This window comes from Scyliorhinus canicula, chromosome 3 (genome assembly GCF_902713615.1).
Source record: "Scyliorhinus canicula chromosome 3, sScyCan1.1, whole genome shotgun sequence".
In the NCBI taxonomy this organism is placed as follows: domain Eukaryota; kingdom Metazoa; phylum Chordata; class Chondrichthyes; order Carcharhiniformes; family Scyliorhinidae; genus Scyliorhinus; species Scyliorhinus canicula.
This window is the reverse complement of record NC_052148.1, coordinates 135787219-135799674: the sequence shown is the minus strand read 5'-3', so window position 1 is coordinate 135799674 and position 12456 is coordinate 135787219. Positions and strand designations below refer to the sequence as shown.

The following is a 12456-nucleotide window of genomic DNA, read 5'->3' as shown; positions in this document are numbered from 1 at the left end:
AAAGATTTCTGAATTACTATTCTCATTTTATGCAGCAAAATTCCACCTGCAACACTCAAGTCTGCTCTCACATTGTCGAAAACAGAGCAGAATTCTCTGGGCCATCCTTCTCAAAGATCTTCTCACCTTCTGCAACATTGGGTCCTTCTTAGTTTCTTCTTAGTTTGACATCATCAATACAGGTCATATCTCACCAAATGGAAAAAAATCAAATTTGCCACCTGAGGGTCAGACGGCGGCTTCCACAGAACGTGGGAGCCATTCACCCAAATGTTCGGGGACCTGTTTGTGGCCAACGAACAAGCAGAAGAATAGCCAGGTAGCCAAGAATCAGGAGAAAATAGCCGAGGTGGGGGAGGGAGGGATAGACCGGGGGGGGGGGGGGGGGAATAGCAGCTAGACCTAAGAAAAGAAAGGCGAACCACAGAAGGGGAGGGGGAGGAAGGGGTGGAAGAGGGAGGAGACAGGGAACAATAGAGGGGAACCAGTGAGGTGGGGGGAGGCAAGAGAATGACAGCCGGAAGGAGGGCACAGAACTCAATAACAAACTTGGCATCTACAGGAGCAGAGAACAAGGAAAATACGGCTTAAAGACGGGACGAACGGCTGAAGCGGAGGTGATCGCGAGGCGACAACGGCAGCGAAAACCGTCCGGGAGAAGCAAGCGACAACACCAACACCAAATCCATTCGCGTATTACCCTCTGTAATTGTTCTGTATTTGTTTCCCCGGCACCCAAATGTATATGTACCCCCCGAGTCTCCCCCCCCCCCCGACTAACAGAGGCCTATTTATGTGCTAAAAACAATACTCCCAATTGTATAAAGCTGCTGTTGTTGAGCTCGCACATAATACCCCACCAATTATTTTATTCTAACTTTTTTTTTGCTTTGTTTTTTGTGCGTGTTCCCTTCTCTTCTATGTATATATATGTGTGTATTCTATTTTGTGTACATAATGGTAAATATACTTTATTCAAAATCCAACAAAAAACATTTTAAAAAAAAAATCAATACAGGTCATCCATTGTGGAGGTTCTTTATTGTGCTTCTTTACATATACCATGGAATTAACCCAGTCTGTAAGGACTTCAATACGCTTAATGACACCCAAGGCGGTCATTCTCTCGAGCTCTGTCTTAAGTTTATCCCTCAATAATGGTGCTGGCACACGTCACGACGCATGAATCACAGGCTTCACATCTTCCCTTAATGAATCTTGTATGTGTATGGTAACGTACCAAACCGTGGAAAATTTCAGAGCAATCATTCAGTATGGAGTCTCCTGAGGGATGAGGGTCTGTTGCCGCACTGTCTGCACTGTAGATCCGTCGGACTAGCTACAGTTCCTCACACGCCTCAACTCTAATTAAAAACTTGTGGTCTGCCACCACCACGGAAAATTTCACCGTGTGAATTTTTTTTAAAACCTCGGACAGGTTAATGAGGTTGGCCCTCGCACCGGTGTCGAGCTTGACTGTTATCACTGTGCCATTTACCTTTAATGGCACAGTCCATTTATCCTTATGATTATTTGCCTTCAATTCACTATTGCTACAGAATGGTATAAATACATTGTTATTTGGTTTGACTTGAGTCTCCTTATCTTTGCTGGAGATCATGTCCACAAAGAATGTGTCCTCTAGGCCAGGCATTTTCAAAGTGGGGGTCGCGACCCATGGGTGGGTCGCGGGCAGGTGGCGGGAAGGTAGCGGAGCCATCCATCGCAGCATTCCCGATCGCGGGATTTCACGCGCAACAGCCGCAGCAGCCGGCTTTTAACAATTTTGTCTGTGAGCGGCTTTGAAAATGCCGGCCGCGACCAGCTACAAAATGCGGGTGCACTGCACGTGTACCCGCTCATCAGTGCGCATGAGGCACGGGAGTGTTGGGACCTGAACCCGGGGTCAGCGATCGCAGCATGGCGGCAGCTGACTGCGTGGTGATCACCAATGATGAATAAGGCTATGACCTCGATCTGTTTGCATCCCTAAACATTACTGTAATGATTTGGAGAGAGTGTATATTCCTCATGGTTTAATCATGGACAGAACTGAACGTTTGGCAAAGAATATAATGAAAGCCATGGGGAATCATCACATCATCGTCCTCTATGTACTTCTGTACTATGTGCTATGTACTATGTGGTTCTATGTTTTTTGCTGACCTTTTAGACTGCATAAAAGTATTGAATTGAAACAGTGACCAGTCAATCCCAAAAAGACGGTGGACTTCATCCGCTTGAAGAATTACATAATGATCAGTCAACAGGGAAGCTACTCAGAGTTTACAAACTGAAGTACAAAATCCATGCTCTTCTCCTGTGAACTTGATTGATGTGAAATTGTGAGAGCCAAGCAAGCTCACCTTTCGCATTCAAGGTAAGAGAAAATGGTTTGTTGCGAATTCGGCGGGTTTGGGTCCCAAAGGTCGACCAGCGTGGGTCGCGAAGCTCGGCCGGTGTGGGTCCCAAAGGTCGGCCAGCGTGGGTCCCGAAGGTCGGCCGGCGTGGGTCGCGAAGCTCGGCCGGTGTGGGTCCCAAAGGTCGGCCAGCGTGGGTCCCGAAGGTCGGCCGGCGTGGGTCGCGAAGCTCGGCCGGTGTGGGTCCCAAAGGTCGGCCAGCGTGGGTCCCGAAGGTTGGCTGGTTAGCAAAAATGGGTCCCTAGAAAGAAAGTTTGAAAAGCACTGCTCTAGGCACATCTCATCAATAGCATTGATACTCCTTCCTTGTTCAGGCCTTTGAGAATAACAGTCGGTTGCAAAATGATTTCTGCCATTAGAGTTGGCACATGTTTTTCCATAAGCAGGGCATTGCAGTGGCAAATGCTGTTTGCCACATCGTGGACATAAAATGGAGACTTGGGTCGGCTGCTCAAAATGGCCGCCCACACTGTGAGCACGTTTCTTATTCAGCTGCGCACTACACTAATTTTTTTTAAAATTTAGAGTACCCAATTAATTTTTTCCAATTAAGGGGCAGTTTAGCATGGCCAATCCACCTAGCCTGCACAACTTTTGGGTTGTGGGGGCGAAACCCACGCAAACATGGGGAGAATGTGCAAACTCCACAGGGACAGTGACCTGGAGCCGGGATCGAACCTGGGACGTCGGCGCCCTGAGGCTGCAGGGCTAACCTGCGCCACTGTGCTGCCCGCGTCACTACACTAATGACGTCTCCCACCTCTCCTGTCTTTGCACCAAAATGCCGGAGATTCAGTATGATGAGCTGCTTTGCTGACATATTTGAATCTTACTTTCGAGTTGTAGATCTGTTTCCTGCAGAAGCCGCTCGCGCACCTTATCATTGGAGATCCCGAAAACTATCTGATCACGTATCATTGACGACTGGAGTGTGAAGAAGTTGCACAACTGCACCCTCAATAGCAAGCCAGTGAGGAAACGATCGAACGCCTCTCCCGCGTTCTGGGTGCACGTACGGAATATGTAGCGCTCAAAGGTTTCATTTTTTCTGTAAGGGACAAATGTCGATCTAATTGTTTAAGCACTTAGGTGAAGCTTCTGCTGTCAGCCTCGTTTTTAAAGACAAAAGTGTTGAAAATTTCAATTGCTTGGGGACCTGCTACAGTGAGCAGCAACGTGACATGCCTCTCATCAGGCAGTGCCTGCAGACCAACGACTGCAACATAGAGTTTAAACTGTTGTTTAAACACCTTCCATTCTCGTCTAATATACCGGTAATCCAAAGCTGTTGAGGTGGTTCGAAGTTTTACCGTGCATTGGTAAAAGTAGTAGTTAGCAAGGTTAGTAGCAATAATGCATTCTCTTTTCCTTCCATGTTACCTTTAGTCATTCAGATTTTTTTGTGCAGAATCTTCGAGTTCTTAGTAAATGATCCATCCTGATACTATGTCATGTTCTTAGACTGGCTAAAGTGAATGATAAACTACAGAACATCTGGGATGGGATGGGATGGGAACCGATGCAGGAAGTCAGAGGGAATTAAAGTGGGGACAGAAACAAAAGGCAGTAAGGGGAAAGATGAGAGGCAGAGAAACCAAAGTCAAAAATCAAAAAGAGCCACAGTACAGAGTGTAGAGAACTCAGTGAATGAGTCCAGTAAGGCTGAGAGAAATAAAACACAGCGAGAGTGTACAAAACATGACCGGACAGATGGTCTGAGAAAGCAGGGCAGAGAGCAAGAGAAGTCTAGATTAAACTGCATTAATTTCAATGCAAGAGGCCTGACGGGCAAGGGAGATGAACTCAGGGCATGGATAGGTACACGGGACTGGGATATTATAGCTATTACTGAAACATGGCTAAGAGAGGAGCCAGGATACAGTTGCTATAGGAAAGATAGAACAAGAGGTAAGAGAGGATGAGGAGTTTGGTTTTTGATTAGGGACAATATCATGGCAGTACTGAGAGGGGATATATCTGAGGGTTCGTCCACTGGGTCTATATGGGTAGAACTGAAAAATAAGAAGGGAGAGATCACTTTGATAGGATTATTCTACAGGCCCCAAATAGTCAGCAGAAAATTGAGGAGCAAATAGAGAAGGAGATTACAGTTGGCTGCAAGAAAATTGGCGTGGTTATAGTTGGGGACTTTAACTTTCCCAACATTAACTGGAACAGCCATAGTATTAGGGGCTTGGATGGAGAAATTTGTTGAGTGTATTCAGGAGGAATTTCTCATTTAGTATGCTGATGGCCCGGCTAGAGGGGACAAAACCTGACCTCCTCTTGGGAAATAAGGGAAGGTGACAGAAGTGTTAGTGAGGGATCACTTTGGGATCAGTGACCATTAGTTTTAAGATAGCAGTGGAGAATGATAGTCTGGCCCAAAAGTTTAAGTTCTAAATTGGGGCAAGGCCGATTTTGATGGTATTAGACAGGAACTTTCAAAAGTTGATTGGGGATCTGTTGGCAGGCAAGGGGCGGATGGTCAGTGGGAGGCTTTCAAAGTGTGTTAACCAGGGTTCAAGGTATGCACATTCCTTTTAGAGTAAAGGGCAAGGCTGGTAGAATTAGGGAACCCTAGATGACTCTGGATATTGAGGCCCTGGACAAAAAGAAGAAGGACGCATATGACATGCATAGGCATCTGGGATCAAGTTGATCCCTTGAAGAGTATAGAGGTTGTCAGAGTAGAGTTAAGGATAAATCAGGGGGGCAAAAAGGGGACATGATTGCTTTGGCATAAAAGGCAAAGGAGCTCAAAGAGCTTCTACAAATACAGAAAGGGCTAAAGAGTAACGAGGGAGAGATAGGGCCTCTAAAGGATCTACAAGGTCATCTACATGCGGATCCACAAGAGATGGGCAAGATCCTAAGTGAATATTTCTCATTGGAATTTACTGTTGAGACAGGCAAGGATGTTAGGGACCTTGGGGAAATAAACGGTGATGTCTTGAGAGAAGGAGATGCTGAAAGTCTTTTTTTTTAAATATATTTTTATTCTCCTCATTTTTCACATTTTCTCCCAAATTTACACCCACCAACAATAAACAATAATCAGTAACAAATATGTCAATCCCCATATCAATAACAACGATCCCACTCTCCCACCAAACCCCAAACAGTAGCCCGCATGTTCACACAAACAAATGACAAAAAGGAATTAGGGATCACCCATAGTCACCATTAACATACACAGCCCCCTCCCCTCAACCCTCCCACCCACACGCCCCAACTAATGTTCAATGTTATCCGGCTCTTGAAAGTGCACAATGAATAATGCCCATGAATTGTAGAACCCCTCCATCCTTCCCCTCAGTTCAAACTTAACCTTCTCAAGAGTCAATAATTCCAACAGGTCCCCCGGCATGCCAGGGCACAGGGTGGAGAGGTTGCTCTCCAACTTATCAGGATCCGCCTTCAGGCGATCAATGAGGCGAAGGCTACAACATCTGCCTCCGCACGTGTTTCCAACCCTGGCTGGTCCAACACCCCGAATACGGCCTCCCAGGGGCCCGGGTCCACTTTCACGTGCACACTTTAGAAATTACCCGAAAAACCACCTTCCAGTAATCCTCTAGGTTTGGACAGTACCAAAACATATGGACGTGATTAGCAACCCCCCCCTCCCCGGCAATGTTCACGCACATCTTCTACTCCTTCAAAGTATCGGCTCATCCTCGCCCTCATGAGGTGCGCTCTATATACCACCTTCAGCTGTATCAGCCCCAACCTCGCACACGAGGTGGAAGCATTCACTTTCCGGGGCACCTCACACCAGAACCCCTCCTCCATATGCTCTCCCAACTCTTTGTTTTGATGTGTTGGAAGTCTTAAAGCGCATCAAGGTAGATGCCTCAGGGATCAATGATGGGTCCACTGTTATTTGTTATTTATATTGATGATTTGGATGAGAATTTAGGAGGCATGGTTAGTAAGTTTGCAGATGACACCAAGATTGGTGACAGTGGATAGTGAAGAAGGTTATCTAGGAATGCAACGGGATCTTGATCAATTGGGGCAGCGGGCCGATGAATGGCAGATGAAATTTAATTTAGATAAATGAGAGGTGATGCATTTTGGTAGATCGAATTGGGGCAGAACCTACTCAGTTAATGGTAGGGTGTTGGGGAGTGTAATAGAACAGGATATCTAGGAGTACAGCTACATAGCTCCTTGAAACTAGAGTCACAGGTGGACAGGGTGGTGAAGATGGCAGTCAGCATGCTCGGTTACATTGGTCAGAACATTGAATCTCATGGAATCTAGGTGAGGTGAGTTGGGGTGTCTTGTTGAAGTTGTTCAAGACATTAGACAGTGGAATACTGTGGACAGTTCTGGTCACCCTATTAGAGAAAGGATATTATTAAACTAGAAAGAATGCAGAAAAGATTTATTAGGATGCTTCCGGACTTGATGTTAGAAGGAGAGGCTGGATAGACTGGAACAACATTGGCTATTCTCCAATCCTCTGGGACCTCCCCTATAGCCAGTGAGGATATAAGGCCGCAGAAATTTCCTCCTTTGCCTCTCTCAGTATTCTGGGGTATATCCCATCAGGCCCCGGGGACTTGTCTACCGTAATGTTTTTCAAGACCCCTAATTTCAAGACCTCCTTTTTGATCTCAACATGACCCAAACTATCTACACAAACTACCCCAGGTTCATCGTCCACCAAGTCCTTCCCTTTGCTGAATATTGACACAAAGTACTCATTTAATACCACACATAGATTCCCTCCCCTTGCCTTGAGTGGGCCAACCCTCTCCCTCGCTACCCTCTTGCTCTTTATATATGTATAAAAAGCCTTGGGATTTTCCTAAATCCAGCTAGCCAATGACTTTCCGAGACCCCTTTTAGCCCTCGTGACTTCTTGCTTAAGTTTTTTCTACCTTCCTTGTATTCCACACTTGCTTTGTGTGGTCCCAGTCTCCTAGCCTTGACAAATGTTTCCTTTTTCTTCTTGACTAGGCTCACAATTTCTCTCAGCATCCAAGGTTCCCGAAACTTGCGTACTTATCCTTCATCCTTCCAGGAACGTGGCAGCCCTGAATTCCTATTAACTTAAACTTGAAAGCCTGCCACTTGCCAGATATTGATTTACCCTCAAACATCTGCCCCCAATCTGCATTCTTCAGTTCCTGCCTAATATTGTTGGGATAACCCTTCCCCCAATTTAGAACCTTCACCTGAGGACTACACTTATCTTTATCCATCAGTACCTTAAAGCTTACTGAATTGTGGTCACTGTTCCCCTCCTGAAATGTCGACCACCTGGCTGGGCTCATTCCCCAATACCAGGTCCAGTATGGCCCCTTCCCTAGTTGGACTATTTACATACTGTTTCAAGAAGCCCTCTTGGATGCTCCTTACAAACTCTGCCCTATTTACGCCACTAGCACTAAGTGAGTCCCAGTCAATATAGGGGAAGTTAAAATCACCCACCACAGCAATACCTTGCTGAAATCTGCCTACATATTTGTTCCTTTATCTCCCACTGGCTGTTGGAAGGTCTAGAGTAAACCCCCAAAATTGTGATTATACCCTTCCTATTCTTGAACTCTATGAACCCTCGCTGTATGAACCCTCCGATGTGTCTTCCCGCAGTACAGCTATGATATTCTCCTTAATCAGTAGTGTAACTCCCCCACCCCTTTTGCGTCCCCCTCTATCCCGCCTGAAACATTTGTATCCTGGAACGTTAAGCTGCCAATCCTGTCCTACCATTCATAGATTCATAGAATTTACAGTGCAGAAGGAGGCCCATTCAGCCCATCGAGTCTGCACCAGCTCTTGGAAAGAGCACCCTACCCAAGTCCACATCTCCACCCTATCCCCATAACCCAGCAACCCCACCCAACACTAAGGGCAATTTTGGACACTAAGGGCAATTTAGCATGGCCAATCCACCTAACCTGCACATCTTTGGACTGTGGGAGGAAACCGTAGCACCCGGAAGAAACCCACGCACACACGGGGAGAATGTGCAGACTCCGCACAGACAGTGACCCAAACTGGGAATCGAACCTGGGACCCTGGAGCTGTGAAGCAATTGTGCTAACCACTATGCTACCGTGCTACCCTTAACAAAGTCTCTGTATGGCAACATCATAGTTCCAAGTGCTAATCCAAGCTCTAAGGGTGCGATTCTCCGCACTCCCGACGGTGCGGAGAATAGCGTGGCTCGTAAAATTTTACGGCCACGCTGTTCCGACGCCCTCCCCTATTCCCCCCCCCCCCCCCCCCCCCCCCACTCCCGATACGAATCGCTGCCGCCGTTTTTTTACGGCCGCAGCGATTCTCACTGATGGATGGGCCGAGTTCCCAGCCCTTTACGGCTGTTTTTACGAACGGCAAACACACCTGATCTGGCCGTTCGTAAAAACGGCCGTAAACTGTCGATTTTTAAAACCATGGCACCGATTGGCACGGCAGTACCACGGCCGTGCCAAGGGTGCCATGGGCCCACCGATCGCGGGCAGCGGGCCCGATGCCCGCGCACTCTTTGTCCTTCCGCCGCCCCGCAGTATCCATTCGCGGGGCGGCTGAGGGGCATCCCGGCCCGCGCATGCGCGGGTTTCGCGCAAATGCGCGATGACGTCATCCGCGCATGCGCGGGTTGGAGTCTTCCAATCCGCGCATGCGCGGCTGACGTCATATGACGCGTCAGCCGGCGCTAACTCTGGCAAGCGGGCTTAACAAAATTCGTTAAGCCCGCGATGCCAGTTTACGGCGTCGGATGCTAGCCCCGACCGGGGACCAGAATCGGTTCCCGGTCGGGAAGGGGGGGGGCTGGCGTCAAACCCGCCCGGATTTGACGCCAGCCTTACGATTTCTCCCCATATGGGAGAATCGCGCCCTAAAAGTTATCTGCCTTACCTGTTGCCACTTCTTGCATTGAACTATGCAGTTCAGTCCACCACCCTCTTTGACCAGCAACCAATCCTGTCTGCCCTTCCTTTGAGTCTTACTGGCCCTACTCTCTAATTCCCCTTCAGTTACTTCACCTTTGCTCTGGTTCCCACCCTTCTGCCAAACTAGTTTAAATCTCCCGAGTGACACGAGCAAACCTCCTGCCCAGAATATGTATGCCCCTCCGTTTAAGATGCCCCTCATTTTTGTATAGGTCCCACCTGTCCTGGAAGAGATCCCAATGGTCCAGATATCTAAACCTTCCCTCCTACACCAGCTGTTTAGCTGCGTGTTGAGCTGTACGATCTTCCTATTTCTAGCCTCAGTGGCACGTGGCACAGGGAGTAATCCTGAGATTACAACCCTAGAGGTCCTGTCTTTTAACTTTTTACCTAGCTCGCTAAATTGCAGGTGCAGGACCTCATCACTCTTCCTACCTATATCGTTAGTACCAATATGTACCATGACCTCTGGCTGTTCAACCTCCCCTTTCAGAATGCTTTCTGCCCGTTCAGAGACATCCTGGACCCTGGCACCAGGAGGCAACATACCATCCTAGAGTCTCTTTTACGTCCACAGAAGTGCCTATCTGTACCTCTAACTATAGAGTTACCTATAACTATTGCTTTAGTGCTCTTTGTCTCTTCCGTGTTCCATGGTGCCACTGCTCTGGCTGCTGCTGCTGTTATCCAAAGAGTATACTTGATTGGAGAGGTGAACGACCACAGAGGATTCCTGCACTGACTGCCTGCCCCCTCTAGTGGTAACCTATCTATCTGCCTGCACCTTGGGTGTCACCACATCACTAAAACCCCTGTCTATGACGCTTTCTGCCACCTTCATGCATCCAACTGCTGCTCCAACCTATCCATACGGTCTGTGAGAGCTGAAATTGGGTGCACATCCTGCAGATGTAGTCTTTCAAGGTGCTGGAAGCATCACGGATCTCCCACAACTCACAAGTGCAGCACTTACCCCACTGACCGACATTTCTATCACCAATTAAATTATTTTAGAAAATTTATTAAACTCTTTCCTTCACTTATCGCTGCAGATACTTAAGGTAGGTCTTTATATCACTTACTTTCCCAAGATGCTCTCTGGATCTCTCCCTGCAGTTACAAAGCAGGAAGAAAGAAAACAAAAAGGGAAAAAAGCACCACCTCCCACTCCACACCAAATTACCACACTGCTCCAAATTACCAAATTTCAATCCCCCTCGGACTGCCCATTTTACATGCGCAAAGCTTACATGTTTGTGTTTGTCTATGGGCAGTGCCCTCCTTTCCCTTCGATCTCATTGTCGCTTGGCCTCCCCTCCCTTCTTTCCCGCTCTTTCCCTCCTGTTGTCCTGCTTGTCTTTTGAGGGTTCTTTTGCCTTGTGTTGGGCCCTCTGGTCCCTGTGTCGGTCTCTCTCTGCCTGCCTCCCCTTTGCTGTCTCCTCCGATCTCTCCCCTCCCTGTTTACCCCCCTCTCATTCCTGCCTGCTCTCTGTGATCCAGGTGGCTCCTATGTGCCCCCCGCCAAACCCCCTCCTCTCTAATCAGTTGTTGGCTTCAAACAAGTCTTGGAACAGGTTGGTGAATGGCCCCCACACTTTGTGAAAGCCATCTTCAGACCCTCGGATGGTGTACCTGATCTTCTCCAGGTGAAGAAATTCTGATAGGTGTGCCAGCCATTTGTGGGTCGGTGCTGGTTGATCGCCAGCCAAGCAGGATTCTCCGACGGGCGATTAGGGCAGCAAAGGCAAGGCGCAGCCCTCTTCCCCATATGAAGTTCTGGCTGGTATGATACACCGAATACCTCACCCCAAAACCTTGGACATTACCTCGAAGAAGGCTGTCCAGAACCCGGCACATTTGGGGCATGCCCAGAACATGTGGGTGTGGTTGGCCGGGCCTCTCTGCCACCGTCGCATTTGTCCTCCACTTCCGGGAAGAACCTATTCATTCGGGTTCTTGTCAGGTGTGCTCTATGCACCACTTTGAGCTGCATGAGGCTTAGCCTTGCGCAGGAGGAGGTAGAATTAGCCCTGTTCAGTGCTTCGCTCCAGAGTCACCAGCCTACTTCCATCCCTAACTCTTCCTCCCCATTTTCCCTTGTTTCAGTGGGGAGAGTGTCCTTTCAAAAAGTGGTCAGTATATGTCGCCACAGATCCCCTTTCACAAACTGTCCTTGTCCAGTAACCCCTCCAGCATTGTGTCCTCGGGCCCTAGGGTACTTTGTCTTCTCCTTGCGGAGAAAGCTTTGATTTGCAAAGGTCCGGAATTCCTGTCCATTTGGTAGTTCCAGGCTCTCTATCAGCTCTGCTAGGATTGCTAGTCTGTCGCCAAGTAAAAGTCCCACATGGTCAGTGGTCCTCCTGTCCTGTCCTCCACCTCTTAAAAGGTGCGTCTAGCATGCTGGTGAAAACCTGTGGTTGCCCCAGATGGGGGCCATGGTGGACACCTCTGTCAGACCGAGGTGCTGCCACATCTGATTCCAGGTTCTCAGTGTTGCTACTACCACTCGGGCTGTTGAAGTGTTTTGCTGGCAGGGATGGCAGTGCTGCGAGGGCTCAGAGGGTCGTTCCTGGTGCAAGGAGGACGCCTCCATCCTCACTCCGTTCCATGTTTGTTCCTTCACCCATCCCTTCACTATCTTGGACTTGGCTGCACAGTGGTAGCAAGTTCAGGAGGGTCAGGCCTCCCATGCTCCTTCTCCTTTGCAGTGTTATTTTAGGGATTCTTGGATTCTACACCCCCCCCCCCCCCCATCCCGCGCAAAAGCCATAATTATTTTGTCTATTGTTTGGAAAAAGGCCTTGGGGATATAGATCGGAGATCGGTATGGATCTAAACTTGTTTGGAGGGCTGGTACAACATGATGGACCAAATGTCCTCCTTCGCGCCGTCACAATTCTGCTATATTTCCTTAAGAGACATCCAACACCATTTGCCACTCCCTCATGAACATTTTCATCTCCCTCCGCACCTTTAAAAGTAGCTTCACAAGGGAGTACTCAAAGTGAGAAGGGAAGGGCTGCAATGGAACAATTCCCAACTAAATTTGCACAATCCCATCAAGCAAAAAAAAATTACAGATTTTCTTTATGAAAAGATAGTCATTATCAGTGCCCTCACTA

The 12456-nt window shown here is 48.1% G+C and overlaps 1 protein-coding gene across 1 annotated transcript in view; it reads right to left on the bottom strand.

The window, feature by feature from the left end:
• LOC119962987 (toll-like receptor 6) overlaps nucleotides 1-12456 on the bottom strand; it is a 37735-nt gene that overhangs the window by 5078 nt on the left and 20201 nt on the right.